Source organism: Mus musculus, chromosome 7 (genome assembly GCF_000001635.26).
Source record: "Mus musculus strain C57BL/6J chromosome 7, GRCm38.p6 C57BL/6J".
Taxonomy (NCBI): Eukaryota; Metazoa; Chordata; class Mammalia; order Rodentia; family Muridae; genus Mus; species Mus musculus.
In genome coordinates, this window is record NC_000073.6 from 9668148 (window position 1) to 9674817 (window position 6670).

Consider the following 6670-nt stretch of genomic DNA (forward strand, 5'->3'; position numbering starts at 1 on the left):
TATGCATCAAAAGATGGCCTAGTCATCCATCACTGGAAAGAGAGGCCCATTGGACACGCAATCTTTATATGTCCCAGTACAGGGGAACGTCAGGGTCAAAAAAATGGGAATGGGTGGGTAGGAAAGTGGGGTGGGAAGGGTATGGGGGACTTTTGGGATAGCATTGGAAATGTAACTGAGGAAAATACGTAATAAAAAAAAAGAGAGACAAGACAGCCATGACTATATAGAGAGACACAGTCTGAGGTATAGGTCGGGGAGTGGGAGGGGATAGGGAGAGTGAGAGGGACAAAGGGAGAGGGGAGAGGAAAGGAGGGAGGCCATGAGCTCACAAGGCCCCCTGTGGTGAGGGCAGCAGAGCAGGAAAGGACAGAGGGTGTGGGAGAGGGGCATACTGAGAGAATAAAATAACTCTATCAAAGATCTGGACACCACCATCACCCATCCTACAACTCCCCCGTGCCTGCTGCAGCTTACATTCCAGCTTGAACATTAGTGCACAGGATTTACCCAAGGATTCACAGGTCTCTGCCTACACCCAAATCCCCCTCCCACCCTTGGAAAACTCACTACTAGATCGAATCTCTCACCTGTTCTAATCTTCTTGGCCACCAGATTCTCTGTATACAAAAGTCAGGTCCTTAGGTGCACTGAGCCCTTTCCCTCATCTAATGCCAGTAGAGGTCACCCCAGGACTCTGTCTCCAAGCACATGCCTGCCCACAAGTCTTGGGGGTACAGTCCACCAGACCCTGTGAGTTCGAGGGGATGGCTCTAGTGATTGAGCACACAGATATCAAAAAAATAATTTTTTTTCCACCTGTGTCCTACAGTCAGGGACATGGGAGTTTACCCCGTTGGCTCCTGACCCAGAACTCAGGGAGGTGGGCGATCACTAGGCACTCACCTGGGGCAGGGTTCTTCCAGCAGCCTCCACAATCACCACCGGGATCCACTGGCCTGCCAGGCCCTGGAGCATTGTCATCCCCCATTGAAGCCTGGATCAGATCACATGGGTTATAGAAAACCTCAGTTGCACCTCCTTGATGGAGGAAAGACGCTTCAACTCTCCCAATTTCGTGCCATGACCAATACTGATAAAACTAGTTTTCTGTGACTGACAGATCCAAAAAGTTTCAAAGAACCTTCTGCACACAATTCACACACTGATCCAAATCTGATTTCCAAAGGAAAGCTTAGTTAGATCTGCTTTAGAAATTTTATTGTCAAGGTCCCATTATTTTGTCTTCACCAAAATGCCTAGTTTCTCTGGCTATTCTCAGTGCAATGTCTTCTGTACAATGTAGTTCAGACATGATGAAGTGCCAGGAAGTAGACACACCTCCCAAGATGGAGCTGTACACTCAATCTGTTAGGGAGAGTGTTGTGGTTATAGATGTGCCAGTATTTCCTTGAGCTACAAAGGCCGGGCTTGCTGAAACACTCCTAAATTACAGAACTGCTAGCAGAGGCAAGTTAATGTCTGGGATTAGAAACTGGCCTGTCACAGTGAGTTCCAGACCAGACAGGAAACCTCTGCGAGAGTTACAGAGTGAACATGACCCTAAGCTGGGCCATGTGAGGATAGGCGATCTGAAAAGAGAAAGAGGGGCCACCAACCAAGAGGGGCAGCCTGAGTGAAGAGACTAACATGGTTATAAGTGGCTGAGTTATATAGGTGTCAGAAGATCTGGAAGAAGGAAAGTCCAGGGGATCACCTGGTCTAGAAATTTGGGGCTAGTTTGGGGAGGCATGCCAGCCAGGAGGGACCTATATGCAGTAGAGACAGAGGGATGCTGAGAGAAACTGGAGGCCACTGTCCAGTTTGATATGTTAATGGACACCTTAGTTCAAAATTTTTGCCTTGGATTTAAGACCCAACTGGTTTTAGGCCTTTGTGTGAATGATACTTGACAGGTCCTCTTGCAAAGAAAGCTTGGGAAATTACCATAGAGGAAGAAAGAAAGGACATATTTGAAATCAAGTATTCTTTCACCACTGATCTCAAGAATTCAAACTCTTCTCAGTTATACACATCAGATATGACGTCATCACCAATAACTTTTCTATTGTGCATCCCCACGCTAAAAGAAATTTGGAGATGCATAACGGAATTCAGCCCACAAAATCATTTCGGTGTGGCACTGAGGATGTTCTTCAGAAGGAAAGTCTCCAGCAGCAGCTTCCAGAGGGGTGGGGTGGGGGGAAGGGAACACTGAGCATATGTAAATGGATCTAGTCTGTAGGGAGTCCCCTTAACTCCTTACACATTAGTTCTCCACTGTCCATCTCTGCAACTGTCCTGGTATCCATGGTGAAGTTGTTTGAACTACATTAACCAAAACCCACTGTGTGCATAAAGGCAGGAAGAGTGGCAGGAGGTGTTAGTGCATACATATAATCCCAGTGGATATCTGAGTTTGTGGCTAGCTTGGTCTACCACCTAGTGCAGCCAAGGCTACACAGAGAAAGGCTGACTCAAAGGAAAGAAAGAAAGGAGAGAGAGAGAGAGAGAGAGAGGGAGAGAGAGAGAGAAAAGCCATTCATCCACCTGGAGCCTAGACAGGTCTGAAATTTGCACCACCACGGTATAACTCGTCTAAGCCTTGGGTAAAATCACCCACATTCATGTGCCTCTCTGGACAGCCCTGTCTGAGGGCCTGGAGATGCTCTATGGGGTGGCAGAGGACACTTAGTTTACCTGATTTTTGCAACTCTGGGATGTGTGTGCTAAGCCCAGGCAGAGGGCTGATGTCCCTGATAGTGATCCAGTCTTACAGTCCCATTTTATTTATTAATTTTTTCGCTCATAACGATGGTCTTTGCTGCCCTGTGGCATTGGTACATATAGCAGACATATGATGGAGTTCAAGGTCAGCCTGGACTACACAGTGAGTTTTAGGACAGCCAGGGTTACATAGCTATTATAAATAATGTTGCTATGAACATAGTGGAGCATATATCCTATTACAAATGGGAACATCTTCTGGGTATATGAACAGGAGAGATATTGCTGGATCTTCCATTAGTTCTATATTTGCCAATTTTCTGATGAAACACCAGATTGATTTCCAGAGTGGTTGTACCAGCTCGCCATCCCATCAGCAATGGAGGAGTGTTCCTCTTTTACCACATCCTTCCCAGCATCTGCTAGCAACTGAATTTTTGTTCTCAGCCATTCTGACTGGTGTGAAATGGAATCTCAGGGTTGTTTTGATTCGCATTTCACTGATCATTAAGGATGTTGAACATTTCTTTAGGTGCTTCTCAGCCATTCAGTATTCCTCAGTTGAGAATTCTTTGCTTAGCTCTCTTTGTACCCCATTTTTAATGGGGTTATTTGGTTTTCTGGAGTCCAGCTTCTTGAATTCTTTATATATATTGGATCTTAGTCCCCTATCAGATTTAGGATTGATAAAGATCTTTTCCTAATCTGTTTGTTGCCATTTTGTCTTACAAACAGTATACTTTGTCTAACTAAAGCTTTGCAATTTCATGAGGTCTCATTTGTCAATTGTTGATCATACATCACAAGCCACTGCTGCTCTGTTCAGGAATTTTCCCCCTGGGCCCATATACTCGAGTTTTTTTCCCACGTTATCCTCTATAAGTTTTAGTTTGTTTTTATAAGACACTATATATTATATATATACAAATACTTATTTATATATATTTATTTACATTATATACTTATATGATATATTTATATTATTTATATATTACAATTTATGTTATATATTATAATTATACATTTATATATTTATATTACTTTATATTAAATATTTATATATTTTATAAGAAACCATAAGATTATATAAGTTTATATATATGTTTATAGTATACATGTTTATTGTATATTAATAATAGTTACATATTATAATTTTATATTATATATTATAATTATATATTTGTATATTTATATTATTTTTATATTGAATATTTATATATAATATAAGACATATATATATATATATATATCATATAGGACAGTAAGTTTTTATAAGATTTTATAAGACACTATTGTCTATGATAGCAACATTTTCTGACAGGACCCTGATACAGATGGCTCTTGTGAGGCTATGCCAGTGCCTGGCTAATCCATAAGTGGATGCTCAGTGTCCTCTATTTTATGAAACACAGGGCCCCCAATGGAGGAGCTAGAGAAAGTACCCAAAGTACCTGAATGGTTCTACAACCCTATAGGAAGAACAACAATATGAACTAACCAGTACTCCCCAGAGCTCATGTGTTTAGCTGCATATGTAGTAGATGATGGGATACTCCACCATCATTGGGATGAGAGGCCTTTGGTCTTGTGAAGATTATATGCCCCAGTAGAGGGGAATGCCAGGGTTTGGAAGAAGGAGTGGGTGGGTTGGGGAGCAGGGTGGAGAGAGTATATAGGGGATAGTATTTGAAATGTAAATGATAAAATTATCTAATAAAATAAAAAAAAAAATTTAGTTGTTGTGCCGATGTTCTAACTCAAACAAGTCAATGGCCTTTCTCTACACAAAGAATAAACAGGCTGAGAAAGAAATTAGGGAAACAACACCCTTCTCAATAGTCACAAATAATATAAAATATCTTGGCATGACTCTAACTAAGGAAGTGAAAGATCTGTATGATAAGAACTTCAAGTCTCTGAAGAAAGAAATTGTAGAAGATCTCAGAAGATGGAAAGATCTCCCATGCTCATGGATTGGCAGGATCAATATAGTAAAAATGGCTATATTACCAAAAGCAATCTACAGATTCAATGCAATCCCCATCAAAATTCCAATTCAATTCTTCAACGAATTAGAAAGGGCAATCAGGAAATTCATCTGAAATAACAAAAAACCTAGGATAGCAAAAACCATTCTCAAGGATAAAAGAACCTCTGGTGGAATTACCATGCCTGACTTATAGCTTTACTACAGAGCAATTGTGATAAAAACTGCATGGTACTGGTATAGCGACAGACAAGTAGACCGATGGAATAGAATTGGAGACCCAGAAATGAACCCACACACCTACGGTCATTTGATCTTTGACAAGGGAGCAAAAACCATCCAGTGGAAAAAAGACAGCATTTTCAACAAGTGGTGCTGGCACAACTGGCGGTTATCACGTAGATGAAAGCAGATTGAATCATTCCTATCTCCATGTACTAAGGTCAAATCTAAGTGGATTAAGGAACTCCACATAAAGCCATAGACACTGAAACTTATTGAGGAGAAAGTAGGAAAAACCCTCGAAGATATGGGTACAGGGGAAAAATTCCTGAATAGAACAGCAATGGCTTGTGCTGTAAGATCGAGAATTGACAAATGGGACCTCATGAAACTGCAAAGCTTCTGTAAAGCAAAAGACACCGTCAATAAGATAAAAAGGCCACCAAAAGATTGGGAAAGGATCTTTACCTATCCTAAATCAGATAGGGGACTATTATCCAATATATATAACGAACTCAAGAAGGTGGACTCCAGAAAATCAAATAACCCCATTAAAAAAATGGGGCTCAGAGCTAAACAAAGAATTCTCACCTGAGGAATACCGAATGGCTGAGTAGCACCTGAAAAGATGTTCAGCATCCTTAATCATCAGAGAAATGAAAATCAAAATAACCCTGAGATTCCACGTCACACCAGTCAGAATGGCTAAGATCAAAAATTCAGGTGACCGCAGATGCTGCTGAGGATGTATAGAAAGAGGAACACTCCTCCATTGTTAGTGGGATTGCAAGCATGTACAACCACTCTGGAAATCAGTCTGGCATTTCCTCAGAAAACTGGATATGGTACTATGGGAGGATCCTGCAATACCTTTCCTGGGCATATATCCAGAAGCTGTTCTAAACGGTAGGAAGGACACATGGTCCACTATGTTCATAGCAGCCTTATTTATAATAGCCAGAAGTGGAAAGAACCCAGATGTCTGTCAACAGAGGAATGGATACAGAAAATGTGGTACATTTACACAATGGAGTACTACTCAGCTATTAAAAAGAATGAATTTATGAAATTTCTAGGCAGATGGATTGACCTGGAGGGTACCATCCTGAGTGAGTTAACCCAAACACAAAGGAACTCACACAATATGTACTCACTCTAAGTGGATATTAGCCCAGAAACTTAGAATACCCAAGATATAAGGTACAATTTGCTAAATGCATGAAACTCAAGAAAGACAAAGACCAAAGTGTGGACACTTTGCCCCTCCTTAGAATTGGGAACAAAACACCAAGGAAGGAGTTACAGAGACAAAGTTTGGATCTGTGTCAAAAGGATGGAACATCTAGAGCCTGCCATATCCAGGGTTCCATCCCATAATCAGCTTCCAAACGCTGACACCATGTCATATACTAGCAAGAGTTTGCTGAAAGGACCCAGATATAGCTGTCTCTCGTGAGACTATGTCGGGGCCTAGCAAAAACAGAAGTGGGTTCTCACAGTCAGCTATTGGATGGATCACAGGGCCCCCAATGGAGGAGCTAGAGAAAGTACCCAAGGAGCTAAATGGATCTGCATCCCTATAGGTAGAACAACATTATGAACTAACCAGTGCCCCGGAGCTCTTGACTCTAGCTGCATATGTATCAATAGATGGCATATTCGGCCATCACTGGAAAGAGTGGACTTGCAAACTTTATATGCCAAAGTACAGGGGAACGCCAGGGCCAAAAAGTG